Source organism: Hetaerina americana, unplaced genomic scaffold (assembly GCF_022747635.1).
Source record: "Hetaerina americana unplaced genomic scaffold, ioHetAmer1.1.p SCAF_6, whole genome shotgun sequence".
NCBI classification, from domain to species: domain Eukaryota; kingdom Metazoa; phylum Arthropoda; class Insecta; order Odonata; family Calopterygidae; genus Hetaerina; species Hetaerina americana.
This window is the reverse complement of record NW_027287205.1, coordinates 46,593,759-46,610,871: the sequence shown is the minus strand read 5'-3', so window position 1 is coordinate 46,610,871 and position 17,113 is coordinate 46,593,759. Positions and strand designations below refer to the sequence as shown.

General features: G+C 36.1%; 1 protein-coding gene across 1 annotated transcript in view; it reads right to left on the bottom strand.

Annotated features, from left to right (window-relative positions):
- Positions 1 to 17,113, bottom strand: part of LOC139695092 (neurotrimin-like) — an 864,799-nt gene that overhangs the window by 323,608 nt on the left and 524,078 nt on the right. The gene's annotated exons all lie outside the window — the stretch shown is intronic.

Here is a 17,113-nt window from a genome sequence, read left to right as displayed (position 1 = left end):
TTTTTGATTTGTTTTGGAAAATATGACGTACCTGTATAAATGATGTTTTCTACTGGCTCTTATTGACTCAATTTTATTGAAATATAAATTTTACGGGTAGGTAATTTCTCGTCAATAAACGTATTTGTGCTTAGTTTCAGCGTCTTATTTAACTTTGGAGGATTATTTGATAATTTTTCCATTAAACAACATGATTGACTTTAATTAGTTCCATTAAGTCTATCGTGCGGAGATAGAAAATTTGGATGTCTTTAGAAGCGGCCATTCACCGATAAAATACAAAAATTATCCTATATTTTCATTATTATTGATTTTCCTCTCTACTCTGTTGAAACTCAAAATGTAATATTAAAAGAAATTTCTTGCAAGCTTGCAGATGCATATCACATTAAGATTTAAGAGGTTTTCCTCTCTCGTCAGCTTGAATACAACGTTAAGGCGTTGGAAACTCGGAATGTGGGTTAAATATTACCCAGTAATATAGCGTATACACACCCGCGCACACAATGCATTCGTAAATTAAAAAGCCATGGTTTCATGTCCTATTAAAATCTAAATTTGGTCGCGTCCTGAATGACATCGTTACATTAAGTCTCCAGGACGAAAGAGAGACTCCTCTTCTACTCTCTTTCATGAGTTCCTTTCTCGCTCTCTTTTCTGAATTTCGTCGACTGTTTCTACGAGTATAACCATTTCCTTGCTTTCCCCAAAATCATCTCCTTTTTCCCCATCTCTCACATCTCACGTATTGCTATCCGAAAAAAGCCAGGTGCCCATTTTCTCTGCAAACAAATCTTGTGGCTACTCTTACCCTCCGTTTCGTTTTTTATCCAATCTTTCTGTCCTCATTCCTACACCCACCCCTTCCATTCCCATGCGGCAGGGTTCCACCTTTTCCTCCCGTGTTTGCATTTCGAGGTCTCTTGCTTAGTGACCACTGGCCTCAGAGTAGTTTTTGGAAAACGCAAGGAGAGAAAAATAATAATTCCACTACGGCAGAGAGTGAGTGTCTGCCATAATTTCTTTTTTCATTTCCCTTGTTTCATGGAGGAGGTCTTGACCGCAATGTGGATGTCGAGTGGCGGTGCGCAATTTCAGAGGGGGGAAATTGGTGTCGTTGTGCCATGCTCGAACTGGATCATTGCATTGCGACGTAGAGCATGGTGTATCAAAATAATTTTAGTTTTTCATTTACATGGTACACGTATATTCACGACGTAAAAGGTTACAATGTCGGCTATGCGTCATACTTGTGCAACCCTACATTACTTTAGAATAAGCTAAAATATCTGGCGATATTATTAAACGATACTTGGTACTGAATCCCCATCTCTTACAGTATTTTGGGTTCTATCGATGCAGTATTTGTTGATTGATTCGGACGATATGTTTAACTATTATATATATCAGCATGAAAATAGGAGGGCAAAACCTAGAGCAGGTAGAACAGTATCATATTAACCTTTAAAGACAAAAGTAATAATAATAAAAGAGAAGGAGGGGTATAAACGCCATGACGACTAAAAAGGAAATGAATTACAGGTTAACATGTACAGGTACATCGGAAGTATGCCAATGGAGAATTGGAAGATCTGAAGTTAATTCTAGAATATCCGTGAAAATGATATTTTTTCAAATAAGAAAAACATATTATGCAGCAATTTGTAAGCAGAGTTGAAGAAAAGGTTAGCCATGTGCTATGTGTGGAATATATAGGTATAGGTAAATAGGGAGATTGCAATGAATAAAATAGGCGAGCAGAATAAGGAAGGAAGAGGTGTTAAACAGGGTAAGCGAGACTAGAACACTTTTTCACGCTATTCAGAAGAGAACAGAAAATTTGCCATACAACAAGAGGGATATCGATACGAGCAATGACTTCGGAGGTAAAATTAGAGGGGAGAAGATAAGAAGAAGGAGACTGAAATTTATAGTGTGGTCGGGAGGAATGGGGTAAAAGGAGACCGAGGAATAGGGTGGTGTACCAGACCTGTCCCTAAATAGAGCACCATATCTTGAAGAATTATTCTCCGTAGGGGCATGTGGCGCGGGGATTAAAGTTATTATCCACCTTGGAATCCACTATTCATTTTCAGAATAAGACAATATAATATTCCGTTATTTAAATGCTGCGCCTATTATTTTTCTTGCCTCTATGGTCACTTATGGTGCATGGAAAGAAGTATTGTTTTGTTATTCTATTTTTATTTTTAGTTACTCTTGTGTCCAGTACATTCTGTGAGTCTACAGCGGTGCCCGTTCTAGGTTTTTCAAGAACTGTGTAACGATTTAAATTGCATCGCCTTTTTCTTCATACATCCAAATCTATTTTCGCGGAATCAGCTAAATCAAATTTAGCAGGGTAGCTCCTTCATTCATTTCTTTCGTAGTTACCAATTTAATAATACCAATACTCTATTGCTGATCTACAGATATTTAAAACGGTTGTCCCCCTTTATTGGGTCCCGTTATTCGGTATTTCAAGTATATCGCCTAGTCATCTATGCTCAAATAATTTTCTTTAAGAGTCTCTATGGCCAAATATTATGCAATATCCTTTTCTAGAAGTATCCCATCACATTTATTTTCATATTTCCTCTGAAGGCACCTCTCTTGAAATTGAGAACTCACGTTTTGACATCTATAAAAGTTTCAAAGAAGCACAAAATCCGTTTTACTATTCATGACTTTCTAGATAACGGTTCAACAGTGAACAACCTAATTTTCCTTGATATTTTAATGTCAATGACGCAATAGAGCAATGACACGGGAACGATTACGATACTTCAGGCGACGGTGAAGTCAAGTGACGTCGCAGTTTGATCGCGCGTGAACATGGTGCATTTGAGGCGATGCTTGGCAAAATCACGTCACCCCTGAGAGTAAGAGTGAGAGTGGAGCTGGAGCAAAATGTGTTGTAGAAGAAGGGGTATAATAAAGAGACTGTGGAATGGGTAAGGGGATGGAATCGGATACCATCGCATGATGACTGGGAGGCACCGGGAGGAATTCTTTGGGTCGAACCTCTGGGCATAGGCACGAGAGAGGATGGGGATAGGCCGCATGGAAAAGGTGCGGTATCTTCTTTATCGAGAAATAGGGTGAGAGCGGAGTAGACGGATGGGTCTCGCTGGGGTTCGGCAGGCCGAAACCAGGGAGGGTTTTTAATGGCAAAGGGAGCGGATAGGGAGGAGGAAAAAGGAGATGGATAATGGGAGGTAAAGGTGTGTTCGGGATGAGGATTGGGGAGATTGGAATTATAAACGAAATGAGAAAGGAGGAAGGGGCATTTGTTGGGCGTGAGGAATGAGTAGGGATGGTAGAAAGAGCCAAAGGGGGCTTTTGAAATGAGGGGCGATGAGGTGGGTGCTTAACAGTGAGAGGGAGGTGTAAGAATGTAGGCTCCAGAGAAATGGGTGTGTTAGCTAATGAGGTGCGGAAGAAGGATCTGGAATACGTGTGTAGCGTGTAAGGTTATTAATTAATCGAGGGAGCTAATCGGTGGAAAATGGAGTGGTTTTACGGAATATGAAAGCACCTGTCGAAGTTGCATGCTTAGTTAAAGTGATTGGCATTCGAGGATCATTATCCCAGAGATAAAGAGGTAGGCTTCTTTTGAGTTTATCATGAATGAAGTACTTCCCTTTAACTTAATTATCTAATTGAGAGGCAAACCAGGTCAATACAAGAGTTGAAACTAAAGCTTCCGAATCTGGTGTTAATCGGGAAATTAATTTTTTGGGGTGGATCTGTGATCAATTTCACGTTATCTATTTTTCGTTACTCAAATTAATAATGTAATAGAATACTTGTTATATGATCCTGAAGCGGTGCTTTGTTTTTTGTTAGTGTCAATTGTTGACGTTAATGTTCGAATGTACTGATGCAAACTTCTTTTTACTAAGTATTAATGCAAAATTCCGAAGAATTTATTAAGTATCCTGCTTATACAAGAGTTGATTGAATTTATCAGACAAATTTTAAATTTGAATAAGGTAGAAAAGGAAAATAAGGGACAGCACTCTTCCAGGCGATTTTCTGATTGTCAATGGATTCTATTTAGATATTAATGTATGAAATTTGGCCAGCCTGCTTCCGGTAGGGTGTAATGCTCTGTTGTTTACTGTGACTAAATCAATAAAAAGAGAATGACATTAATGATGCTATGTAATGACGAAGAGAAACGGAGCGTTAAAATGAACTCTCTTTTTATTAAACGAACGAAGTTAAAAATAGATATTTCATTTTACGTGTCATTAATAACAGGGACGAAATTTTCCACTTAATAAGTGTCATTTCCTGTACGGTCCGAAACTACATCCGTTGGCTGATGCTCTTTTATTTTGTTCCAGAAAATTTGCAATATAGAGACCGCGGCACCGTTACGATTTCCATCATTACTTAAATTGGCGTGGGAAGTAGAGCTGTGAACTTTGTAATGCCGAATATCGAGCCTGATAAAATTATTTCAATCATATGAGTAAGTTTGCATTTTATGAATAATTTGTGTTCATAAATTGATTGTTTTAACGTTATATATTTAAACATGTTAACTATAATTAATCCTTAGCCTGATAGGAAAATGTCCTATCCTATTGAACTTATATCTTTATTTAGTATTCTCAAAATGGATCAACGTTGAAGAGTCAACGTTGAAGGCAAAGAGAGTATTTGCACGAGCCAGATTTTGCAAAAGGTTTTTACCTTTATGGTCTTATTTAAATGATACAGATGGAACTTGAGTCCGAGGAGGAGAGTGATAAAAAATAACGACTAATTAAAACATATTTTTAAAAGGAAATGAATAATTTCCGCTGGCATGTGAACACCCGAGAAAACTATCCAACTATTCATTCTTAGCAAAATAATGAAAGGAATGTTCGGAAGATGATAATATTCAAAAGTTACTCTTTCGATGGAACACTAAATTGGATAAGCAGGAAAATTATATGTAGGTGCTTATCAAACAGCCGGGGGTGATCACATTGGGATAAATAAGTCTTTAACAGAAGACGCTAGGAGAGGAGAACTTATGATGATAGTGATGGATGTATTTAATTATCAATAACTTCATACTAGTCATGTGCCGAAAAATTATAAAGAAGATGTCTACTTAAAACTTTGCACTGTACCTTCAACAAGAACATCAATGTGAAAAATGATCCTTTACATTCGTTCTGTTCTGCTGACATTTTTTGTTAACTTTTTACCCTGGTCTCGTATACCCATGTAGTGCAGCACTAGGATAATTCCTTCAGCGTATACTCAAATGATATGCACTCATTTATAAGTATAATTAATGCGTGCGATTTTCAAAATGTCAGTATCTTAGAGTAAAAAATTTATTGGTTTATGAGTTTCTGTCAATTTGAGAGGCTCTTTTAGACCACAGTTTCACCATTTTTTTATCTTTTACCACAGCGGTTTTATGGAGTAATATACTGAGTAATCATGTGGGAGAAGCGTCTACTCATTGCCTTACATTTTAACGCAGTCGATCCTTCTGTCAATCAGTGCACTATTATTTTCTGGCGTACATGCCAGTTTTGGAGCCAGCCTTTACGATAGCGATTTTTTGCAAAGTGAACTGGTTTCTTTATGTTTCATTCTCGAATATATTTATGTTACAATACTTGTAACTGCCAAGAAGTGTGGTCGGAAGTGTATCCTGAGCAATTATGCACAATACGCAAATAACTGCGGTCGCGCATTGCATTTATGTCATAATAAGCAATCAAAAATTGTTGCTGTAAAGCAGAAAATCAACATTAAAGAATTGATCCTGCAAGCGAGGAAACACTTGCTATTACAAAAAAAATCTAGATTTCTAATCGAGAATAAAATGAATATCCACGAAACGAAGATTAAAAATAACATGTAAACATGCCGATATCCAGGTATGTTTCAGAGAATAAGTGTTAGTAAACGTAGCTACAGGACATAAAAATAGAGCAAGATAACAAATAAGGAAATCTGTTAAGTCTATAATACCTAATGATGCTATTTATTCCGTAGTGGCTATAGTATGCATATATTTCATTCTCTTGAGCTGTTTATGTTCCCTTCGCATTTTATTGTATATCTCTCTGATCACGAATGCATTTTTATTCATAATATGGGTTTAAATAATAAATAATGGGTTTAAATAATAATAAAAATCATGGGTTTTTCAGAACGTTATGTGCGTAAACCTTAAACTGACATTTAAAATTTACATGAGAGATTTAGTCTGAAAATAGCACTTCAATTAAGGTGTGGACTCCAACCTACTTTAGTCACATTGCTCAAGTTTGTCGTAACTTCTTTTCACAATATTGTCTACCCTATGATGCAAAGGATTTTAGTTTTGTTAAAGAATATTAGATAAAATTTTTAAAAACATCCCTTCCTTATCCATGGGATATCAAGCTAAAATTATCGTAGCATGATTCCAATGTATCGTGAAAGACATCATGGAGTCAACCTATAGTTCGAGAAGTACTCTTCCACGGAACCAGTAAAGGTTCACACTTACGCTGTGTTCCTCTTAATCATTGTTTACTTATCGGATTATCACAATTCAGTGTACTTTATTTTAGTTACTCTGTTCCTGATGCCGTTTTGTACCAGTGCTTATTTGGCCAACGCATACGTGCATAATATAAAATCGAGACTTTAGATTCCGCAGCAGAAATAAGCCGTCATTGCAGCACAATTCAGCGTGCATGTGTGATGATTTTCCCTTTGAAAATTTTATGAATAAGGTTAATCTTGCTTATGAACTTTTTTCCATATACATACAACAGTGCACATTCCATTATTCCAGTTCATTCTTCCTAAAAGTTAAATTTTGGTTTAATATTACTTGTTTTATTAGGTTCACTATTTCGTCAAGAATAAAATTAACGCATTTTTAATCAATGCCTGCCTTAGAAAAATTAAAATGAAATTTATTCGTTTCATCTTAGCAGCCAAGGATATTAGTTGATTAAGTTAATTTGCCGTTCTGGCTTCAAGTGGGTTCTTATGTCTGAAAGGGAAAGCTTTCCACTGAATTTTGCGACTTATAGTCTTGGAAATCATATCGGAATATATTCGATTCTACTAGGAAATGAGTTATACGAGGCGATGCTAGTTGTAGCCTTTAATTCTTTTCCACTTTCCGCATTGTTTACCTTTTCATTAAAATTTCTACTGGTCATTTTCCTTTGCAGGCTATAAAGTAAAGGCCGAATTCATGGTGGCCTTGCAGCATTATCTCTATTCCATATTTAACTTATATTGATAAATTAATTATTTTTGCGGAACATCGGGAAACTTAGGATAAACTTAGAAGTTTTTCAAAGAGAAGTGATCCTTATTCTTCATTTCATAAATGACATTATTACTCATCATTATTATTGGTATTCTACTGTAAATGTTATACTCTGGAAGGACACACTGAATGACGAAATATGTCTTCTTTTCTCGTAAAAAACAAAACCTGTTGATCGAAAATAAGATAAAACCCTAATTTCTACATATTTCTTTCGTCTAGTCCGTCCGGAATCCTCTTCCTACTCGGCTTGCTTATTGCTCTCTCCTCTATCAGTATTCAACCCTCCGTTGGCAATCAATATATTCTGCATCTTTCTTTCCTGCCTTTTCTGGATTTTTCGCGACAATCTCCTCTTCCTCCCCACCTTGCCTAGAAATTTCTCGTGTGATTTCTTTTCCGTTAGGTGGAAGAAGGGATTATCTCATCTAAAACTCGCCCCAATAAGGACGTTTTACTATTATTATTACAATTTCGGCTTTTCTATCCTTCTCCTTACACCCTTTTCAAGTGCATCCAATCAATTCCAATCATCTTGCTTTAATAGATATATTTCCCCGCTGTGCAAAATCACGCTCCAAATCCAAGTTATTGCAAGCCTTTTCTCAGCATCGTTACTCAACAACATCTATTCCCTCCTGCTTGTAAAAGTTACTTTGCCTAACGAAATTATTCTCCTTAAGTTCCTACTACTTTGACCATCCGGCTTCAAAACACTTTCGAGATTCGTAAAATGTTCCACCTGGTCTAGTTAATGAGCACCTTCTATTTTAGAGTTTGACTCCTCTTTACTATGTCTCGAAAAATTTGAAACCTTTGTCTTGATTCTCATCTTATACCTCTCGCACTGACTTTTCAATGCTCGCTCAGAATGCTCGCAACCCCTTGGCTGATAGGACAACCAAAGCTTGATCATCCGCAAACGTAATTGATTTTACGAATTGTTCAACGACTTCCGTTCCCATTTCGATTTCATTCCTCTATAAATATTTTCTCCGCGTATACATTTAAAAACACGGGTGATAAGGGACCACTTCCCTATACCTCTTTCTAACGCTTCCCATTCCGATTTTCAATCCACCACACGCAACTGAGCGGTGTGATACATCCATGGTTTATGGATAATCCACATTTCCCTACAATATACTCCTATTCATGGCGTACATATTGTATTAGATTCATTACTCCTACCCATATTAATCTACGAAACACCTTCTCGAAATCTACAAAACGAGCAATTAACTGTACTCGACTTTCTGTTACATTCCCTCATCACATGGAATCAGCAGAATTTAGTTGCTAAACCTCAGAGAGATTAGTTCAATAGTTTCAGCCTCAACTTTGTGGAAGTTCATTTTAATAAATGAAAAAGAAACACTTTGTTCCAATTCACCACTTAAAGTGGTGGATTGGAACAAGTGTTTCTTTTTCATTTATTTCCTCAGAGAGATATTTATGAAAACGGACTAAATAGGTGTTTTCAAGGAAAATATAAAATATGAATCCTTGGTGTCATGATTAGTATCCCCGTTTTATGCAAATTTAAACAATTACATATCTGAGGTTACAATAGCACATAAGTCCAAGTATAAGGATTATAGACCCAGTAATACTGCCCGAATAAGTAATTAGGCAGCTTCCATAGGAAAATCAAAAAATTTTCAATGCCAGGGCAATAAAGGAAACCAGATTAATTAAAGAGATGATAGGGAATCATTCCTCAAAAATAGCCGGTGGCATTTCACCTCATTAAATGGGCTCAGAAATATGCAATTTTGAGTCCGAAGAAATCAAGTCCAGCCAGTTTGTTAAAAATGCTATTAGCGTTACACGAATGCAAAAGGTCACAAAAATAGAAAGCCGCGCTTGATTATCAGTAAAACTGGGATGGGAACTACCGTAAACACGGAATTTTAATTGACGATTTGATTTACTGAATAAACAACCCTGGCATGAGTTTGGCATTTCGACACCGAAAGAATAATGCAAACGCAATAGGTCACATTAGTACACGAGATAATAATAAATAGAAAATACTGGTTCTATGACAAGACACTAGCGCTCTATTGCGACACACAGTCCGTAATCACCAGAGTGAAACAGTTTAGAGACCACTCTTAAAATGTAGGAAACATTAAATAATACCGTAATTTCTTCGGATTTTCATGATGAAATCTAAAATTCATTTACAGAATGATGAATTAACACTTTCCTTTTCCCGTATGGCCCGTAGGCAAGCAGCTGGGTAAAACAGTGCCCGCATCTTTCCTGAAACTGATGAATAATGATGTCACAAGTAATGGAAACTGCGCATATACCCTCCCTGCCCTAGGCTGAATGAGTCACTCAACCCACGCAAATTTTCGCCTTAATACTCAGGATTTCGGCAATTATTCATTCGTCTATTAAATTTCCCTAGCACTGCTAAGCTGTACCAAAAATAATCTGTCCGGGCGCTTTCAAAGGGGAATGTCGAATTTGACTAAACCACGAATTTAAAAAAATCGCATGTCGAAGCAAAGGATTTAATTGACCTCCAGATTATATGGTGATTTATTGAATCACATCGCCGTCTTTCTCGAGCTAATTTATCAAGTGCCTTCTGTTTCCAATTTTCGCATTGATTTCAATTTTAATGAAGGGTTGGACAAAAATTTTAATATCCTGATCGATTTTTTAGGTGGCCCGGAGGAAAAAATACGCTCGTTTAGATGCTTTTTAATTAGTTAAGCGAAAGCCCTATCGCTTTATTAATTTAGGGGAATCAGAACCACGACATTTGTAGAGGATTCAAGCAAAGCATGGAAGGTTTAATTTACGCGGGAACGAATTATATACGAAATATGACATGGAATTTCTCCGTATATCATCCTCTCGCCCTGGCTGTATAATTGCCCACCACTCTCATCAGCTTTGTCTTAATTAAGCCAAAGTTATTTATCATCCCACTGAAATTCTATATTTAGGCAGAGTTTTTAATGTGAGTCAATCGGATGTCCATCTACAGCGTCCTATCTCCACGGTTTACTTTACTTTCAAATTCAAGGCGCACGCATCTCATCCTTTGACAATTATTAATTAATGATGTATTTAATCTCCAATTCAAGATACAGCTTCTACATTACAAATTCATTTTTTTACATCAAAATCAGCATGTTATACGCAACTTCGGCCCCAGTTCCATACCTTATTCATTAACATTTCAAGACCAAAAAATTATTAACTACGGTACACAAACGTCAATTTTTACTGAAAGTCATCACTCATAGGAAAGAGTAAAAACTTAGGACCCGCTTGTGTGGGTATTCCTTCGCCTAGCGTTTGGTTGTTGGTAATTGTGTTCATTTTTATACATATTTAATAGTTATATTTAATAGGTAATAGTCCCACTTAAATACCAAAACTTGTTACTGTCGGATAAATACTTAATACATAAAAATAATAAATAACCCAGTTTCTAATGCCTTTGATTTATGGAATTCCGTGAATGAACTAACCCATGTATGTTTCAAAATAGCAACTTAGACGGAAGTCATGCTGGTATTTTTCATGATTGAAATATCGCAGGGATGGAAGCGTGGTATAACTCATGATTTTATCCTCAAGGATTTAAATTACACTCGGCAGTATTTTCCATAACCTTTTTCACAGTTACGAGCGAAAATTTGAAATTTTGCGAAAATATTTCCCTAGGAAAAAAATAGCATATTTTGATATTTTTCCAATTATTGTGTGTTGCCAATTCATCCTTATATTCTATTCGCATTTGATCGAATCCTTTCACGATGACATGAAATTTTGAAATATATCGTCAAACATTGAATGCCGAAAATCTAGTTTGTTTATTCCTACTTAACTACAATTACCGTGGATTATTTTTGATTATGCCTATCAGGTATCATTTACATCACGTACAACATCATTCATCACATAAGCATATGCCGCAAGGACTTGCGTGGGGCGATTTTAGGGGACGATCTTTGAATGAACAACGTTTTGCGATGCTTCATTGATATTGATTTTCAACAGAAGTCAAGAAAATTTAAACACTGAGAAAAGTCAAAATTAATTAATTTGCACATAAGTAGACCGAATCCTGAGAACAAAAAAAAACTTTTTAAGAGGCATTTTAAACGTAGCTCAATAATTGCACAATGATTGGGATTGTCTCGACTTTTGATGTGTGTTTTCCAGAATGTTTGGTGTGGTACTATTGTTATTCCATTATATTTTATAGTATTTTTTAACGGTCACTCTCGAGTCATTTTGTCATCAAGCATATGGTAATACTAATAAACACATTGCTATTAAAAATAACTCATTGTAATAGGTATATACATTTCTAAATTTTGCCAGGGCCAAATGAATAATTGTATCAACAAGTCCTGAATGATAAATGATTATTTCTTTTTAATATTAGGCACAAATTCCTAGATGCAATTTCCAAAACTTATTAATCATAACTTTTAAACAATTTAACAGTGACTTCTTACATGTTTCCTTGAGAGTTATCGCTGGCCTTTGAAACCTCGGTTGGTATAATCATATTCGTACCTATGTAAATTATCAAGCTGGAAATTCATTTATCATGTTGGTATTCCATATTCATTCGTCTGAAATGGCTGTACAATTCGGTGGACAAATTCGTTGGGTCAGCTTATCCTATTTTTGTATCTAGTCAATCTAACGCACCAATTTGATGTGTGATTAGAATTATTCCCTATGCATCAGAAGGGTACAGTGCCGCTAATAGCCTTGGAGACCACTTTAAGATTCAAATGTATTTGAGAACTGTATGAATATTTGTGCTGGAAGAAAGTAATGTACTTGGTATTATTATGTAGCATAAATGATATTTAGATATTAACACTTGGGTTTCGCTTGAGTTGCTTGGCACAGAGGTTTAGAGAAGTTTCAACGCGTTGGAGAGTGGGGAGGGTAGGAAGAAGTTAGGCTGGAAAATTGTTGATCTTATTTGTTTAAATTTGGGCCAGTTCCCAAAAATAAAACTACCTATTCCATGAAATATTAATTCAGCCAATATGAATGTTCGCAGAGTTAAAATTTGGAAAGGTATCATCGCCATGTCTGCGTCAGAAATGTAAAAGTTATAGTTAGAAACTAGAGTTTTTATAATTAATGCAGATATTGTGAGTTTTCAATATAATGTTGATAAAAACTATCAATTTATACTAGACGTGAATACGATGAATAACTAGTATATTAATCTACGCCAACATAATATCCCGCAAAGCTCCGCAAATGCGTGTGACGGGGGTTGTTACTGTACTAGCCATACATGGGGAAATTATTTCACGCACGCATTAAAATATATAACTTTCACATTTATTTAGTGCAATAATTGCTGTTTCTAATTTGACGATTAAATATTAGTCTTTAAGTTAATATATTCGGGAGCTTGGGATCAATTTTAAATTTCCTTTTGATGTTTTACCTCGTAAAATAATTTAAATTTTTTAACGTGGTCATTGAATGATAATAATTATTGTTTGTTCCCTCAATCGTCTAGCATGTAAAAATGCATTGTATAAGGCATTTCAAAGATACATAAAACTTATATGCACTACTAATGGTAAGGATTTTGTGTTTTGTGAAGTGAGGTCTACGTAATGCCTAATTTCTAATTACTCCTACATTGCAATTTTAGAGAAAGATCACCTTTCTCGACATTGATGGATCACTGCCCCACATTCATACACAATTTTGATCTACTATAAATATTATTTTTGTAAGAAGAAAGGGAAAATTTAAGGGATAATGATATTTTTAAAAATATATTTAAAAAAAACGGAAGAATGTTGTTTTGAGATTGACTTCGAGGCATCAATATCCCACTTTCATTCATATGATAGAGTAAATCCAAGAATTTTCGTGGCTGATATAGTGCTTGCTTGATCGTCTTCAATAAACTTCTTTCAGTTTTAATGAAAGTGAATGTTTTTATTACTATGGAATAAAGCATGTTTTATGCTGCTGTAATTTTTATTTCAATCGATTTGAATCGTTTCGTACAGAAATATTTAAGTGCCAGTTGGCTTTCAGTATTTAATTTTAAAATTGTTTTTTTTAAATGTAACTATGTGAACAATGTTACAATTTTAGGCACGTGTAATTAAGAGGATTTTACAGTTTGAGAGGAAGAGCATAAGGTGAGTTTTGATGTTAGGTAGTACGTGTACTATCCGAGAGGTAGCAAATATAATACGCATTTTTTTCTCGTGATCATGGACTGAAAGAAAACGTGCGAGCCATATAACATGGAGCCATTTTGTTTTGAAATAGCAGTTAATGGGGAAGGATAAAAGTCTTCCTCTCGGGCTCACTAGTCAGGAAATTGTGTGCGAAAGTCGTATGTTCAAGGTATGTCCCGACATCTGTTATGAGTAGGTTTTTGTATCAGGGAAATCACACAGCATTCATAGAGCTGTTATTTGAGGAATCATCAACCCGATATGAACCCGGCACCTTACTCTAGCAAAAAAATGAACGAGCTGCTCACTAAGCCACCTTGCCATGAAAAGGAGAGAGGGAGGAATGGACGAAGGAGAAAGAAATGGAATGGAAAGGATGGGGCGAAAGGGTTATTCGGTGAAAGTTGGAGAGAGCTCGTGGAGAAAACGGCGAAATCTGTTGGGATGGGCAGGGAATGTCGGAGAGGGAAGGTCGTCGTTTGTGGACCGAGAGAGAGAGAAAGAGCGGATATGTCAAGGGGGTTGTGGAAGGGGTCATAAACTTGCAGATACGCGGCGTTGGGGACCAGAGGTTCTTTTTCGGAGTAGGTATCAGGATAGGAATGGCAGGAGGTCCGGCCTTTCGCTGTAGGTGGGCCTTTGGGCTGAGTGTGTCACCTTGCGTTGGAGTGGACGGCTGCGAGGGTCGGGCTGTGAACGGGGGGGGGGTTAAGGGAGTTAAGGGGTAGAGGATCGCCGCCTTTAGGGGAGGAGAGGGATGAGAGAGAGATGGGATCGGATAAGGTTGTGGACTGGGCAAGAGGCCCTTTTAACGCGGCAAGAATGTGCTGAGGTCAATGTGGAGGAGTGGGAAAAGGGGCAACGAAGGGGTTATGCGGGTGGAAGGGGGGGAGGAAAGGGTTATAAAGGGGGAAAAGAGTAGGCAGTGGAGGAATGCGGGATCAAGGGCTTAGGTGGATGGACTGACAAATGGCTTTATTTGGGCGGCCGTCACGGTCTTTCCTCTATTTTTAAACATGTCATCCTCATTTAGTTCCTGAAGCTATTGGTTTGGGTCTGTCGTAGCCCGTCTTTCCTTGAAGTGGACATAATTTTTCAAAGTTTCAAGTTTTGAATAAAAATGCCGGGAGATATCTTTTGGTGTTCTTTTTTTATTGTTTGATGCACATGAAAATGTTCGGGGATTGTGCGTAAAAAGTAGTTTATGTTTCGTTTGCCTACGGGGTGGCGCCTTTAAATGTTTCTGCGTCACAGAATTCTTCGTATTTTTTAGTTTCCTAGAATTATAAACTCTTAACACACTCCCAGCTTTCATCTTGTTGCAAACTTATCCTATGTAAAAAATTATGTGATTTAAAATAGTGGTTGTTGCAGCATCGCAGCATTTCCAGGCCTTCCAGGTTTAGCTTAGTCATCTTTAGACGACAGGATTGCAGGATTATTTTAAAAAAGGTTTTAGGGGCGCTAGATTTTCCGCTTATTTAAACGCACATCCCTGCCGTGCAATAAGAGATAAATAAAAAATATACCTTTCAGCGCGATTAAAAGTTGTTTGCAATTTTTTTCATGTAATCGTTCCCTTATCACTTCTACATGAGTCCTATGTTATAATGCACTTAAAAATTGTGATATCCTCTGAATGTGATGGCGCCTAAGCAGAATGGGATGGTCCCTACACAGTATGATGAAATCAGTAAATGTTTAAGGGGATATATCAATATTGCCCAGTATCGTATCGTAGTACAAGTATAATATCATGTAATACTCACTTTTAATGAAGTTGATTGATATTATTATAGTTAAAGAAATGTTAATATCAAGCCGATTATTCCCAAGTGCGTTATAATTATTTTCGATTTCCAGCATTCGTTGAAGTCATATTCAACCTAAGGAAGCATTAGAAAGCACACTCAAAACTATTTGAGTGATTGTGCCGAAAAAAATTCCTTCTCTGATATCCTGCCTGGCTTTGATTCACGACTGCCATTGAATGAAGTTGTACAAGGTTACATCTAATTGATTGAGCAACTGTGTTCCTTTAACTCTCGGTGGCAATGCATACTCCTTTAAATTATGAGTATTATATTGATTTACACTGATGTAATATTCATTTTGTGCTATTCAGAGGTTTGTTCATTTTTGAAATGGTCAATTCGCGTTTCTCTTTCAATTGTTGAAGGGATATCCTTCGCTTACTTTTTTCGTAGGTTGTGCTAAAATGGTTAGCATTTGGAAAAGTGGAGGCCTTTCCACGGTAGGAAAATGTAAAATCATCAATTGACGTTTTCTTTAGCTTTCTCTTCTCTTAAAAGGCTCTGAGAAGAAATTGCACATTCTCCAGCTTGGTAAAAGGAGAAATGAAATGAAAATACTATATATCTGCGTATATAGGGGCACAGGATAACAATTGAGGACTTTTTTCCTCACGTGGAAAAACAAATAACATCAGTTTGGAAAGTGAGTACTATCAAGGTCTGCTATTAAAGAAACAGGATGCTATGGAAATAAGTGAGATTATCACGTAGAATTGGGAGTGAAAGCGCAAGAAGATCATTGGGAAAGAATAAAAATGGCGAGTAGCACGCCAAATAATTAAATTTGGCCCAACGCAAAAGAAATTTACGAGGAAAATGCGACGTAATCAGGATCGCGAGCATTTCTTATTTTTAAAATGAATTACTTTCTTTTAATGACAGAGATGAAGACCACTACAATTTTCCACACAATAATATTGTTTAGTAATTTAATACGGATTGTATAATAACAATGCATAAGATTATGTATGTTTTCCACTTTGAAATATTTTAATAGCGTTTATATACAAGCATATTATGACTGATTTAACCATTAAAACCATATAGATTTTGGGCGAAATATGTGAAGCAACAAAGGTCCCTAGTAGGTAGTATAACTGTAAAAGTTTTCTTCCGAAATTTCATTAGTTTCATTGACCCATAATCAATTCTAATTTTACCATTCGTGGTATAGTTTTCAAATCTGAAATTTGGCATAACCGAAGTGTTCAAACAACAAAGTATAGATTTGATTAGTGGCTCATTTTTAAAGATGGAGGCAATGCGGTAAAATATTTTATAACTCTCTTATCAAATGGTATCCATTTTAATAAATCTACCAATTTGTACAATAAATTGGTAGATTTATTAAAATGGATACCATTTGGTATCCATTTGGATTCATCCATAGCCATTTGACATTGAAAGTTAAGATATTAATGAAGAATAGCTTAAGCCATCAATTTTGGTTCCTAAACACTAGGCACGTATAATAGTCGTCGTGAATAAATGATATCACCCTTAACTCTTGGGCAAATTTTCTTTTTAAGTAACCCTAAAAACTACCCCTTTATATTTACGTAATTTGCTAGGAAAATAATATAATATACTTTCAAAGGTTTTATTTTATCAATAAATAATATTTTTTAATTCACTTTGGTCTTGGATAATACACCAACCACTTTTAAAATCCATACAAATGCAATATTTGAGTTCAAGAAACCGATTATTATTCTACGCGCTGAAAATTATAGTAATTGTATGTTTTTGCATTACTCCAAGGCTGATGTGATAACAAAAGGTGTGGAAACATC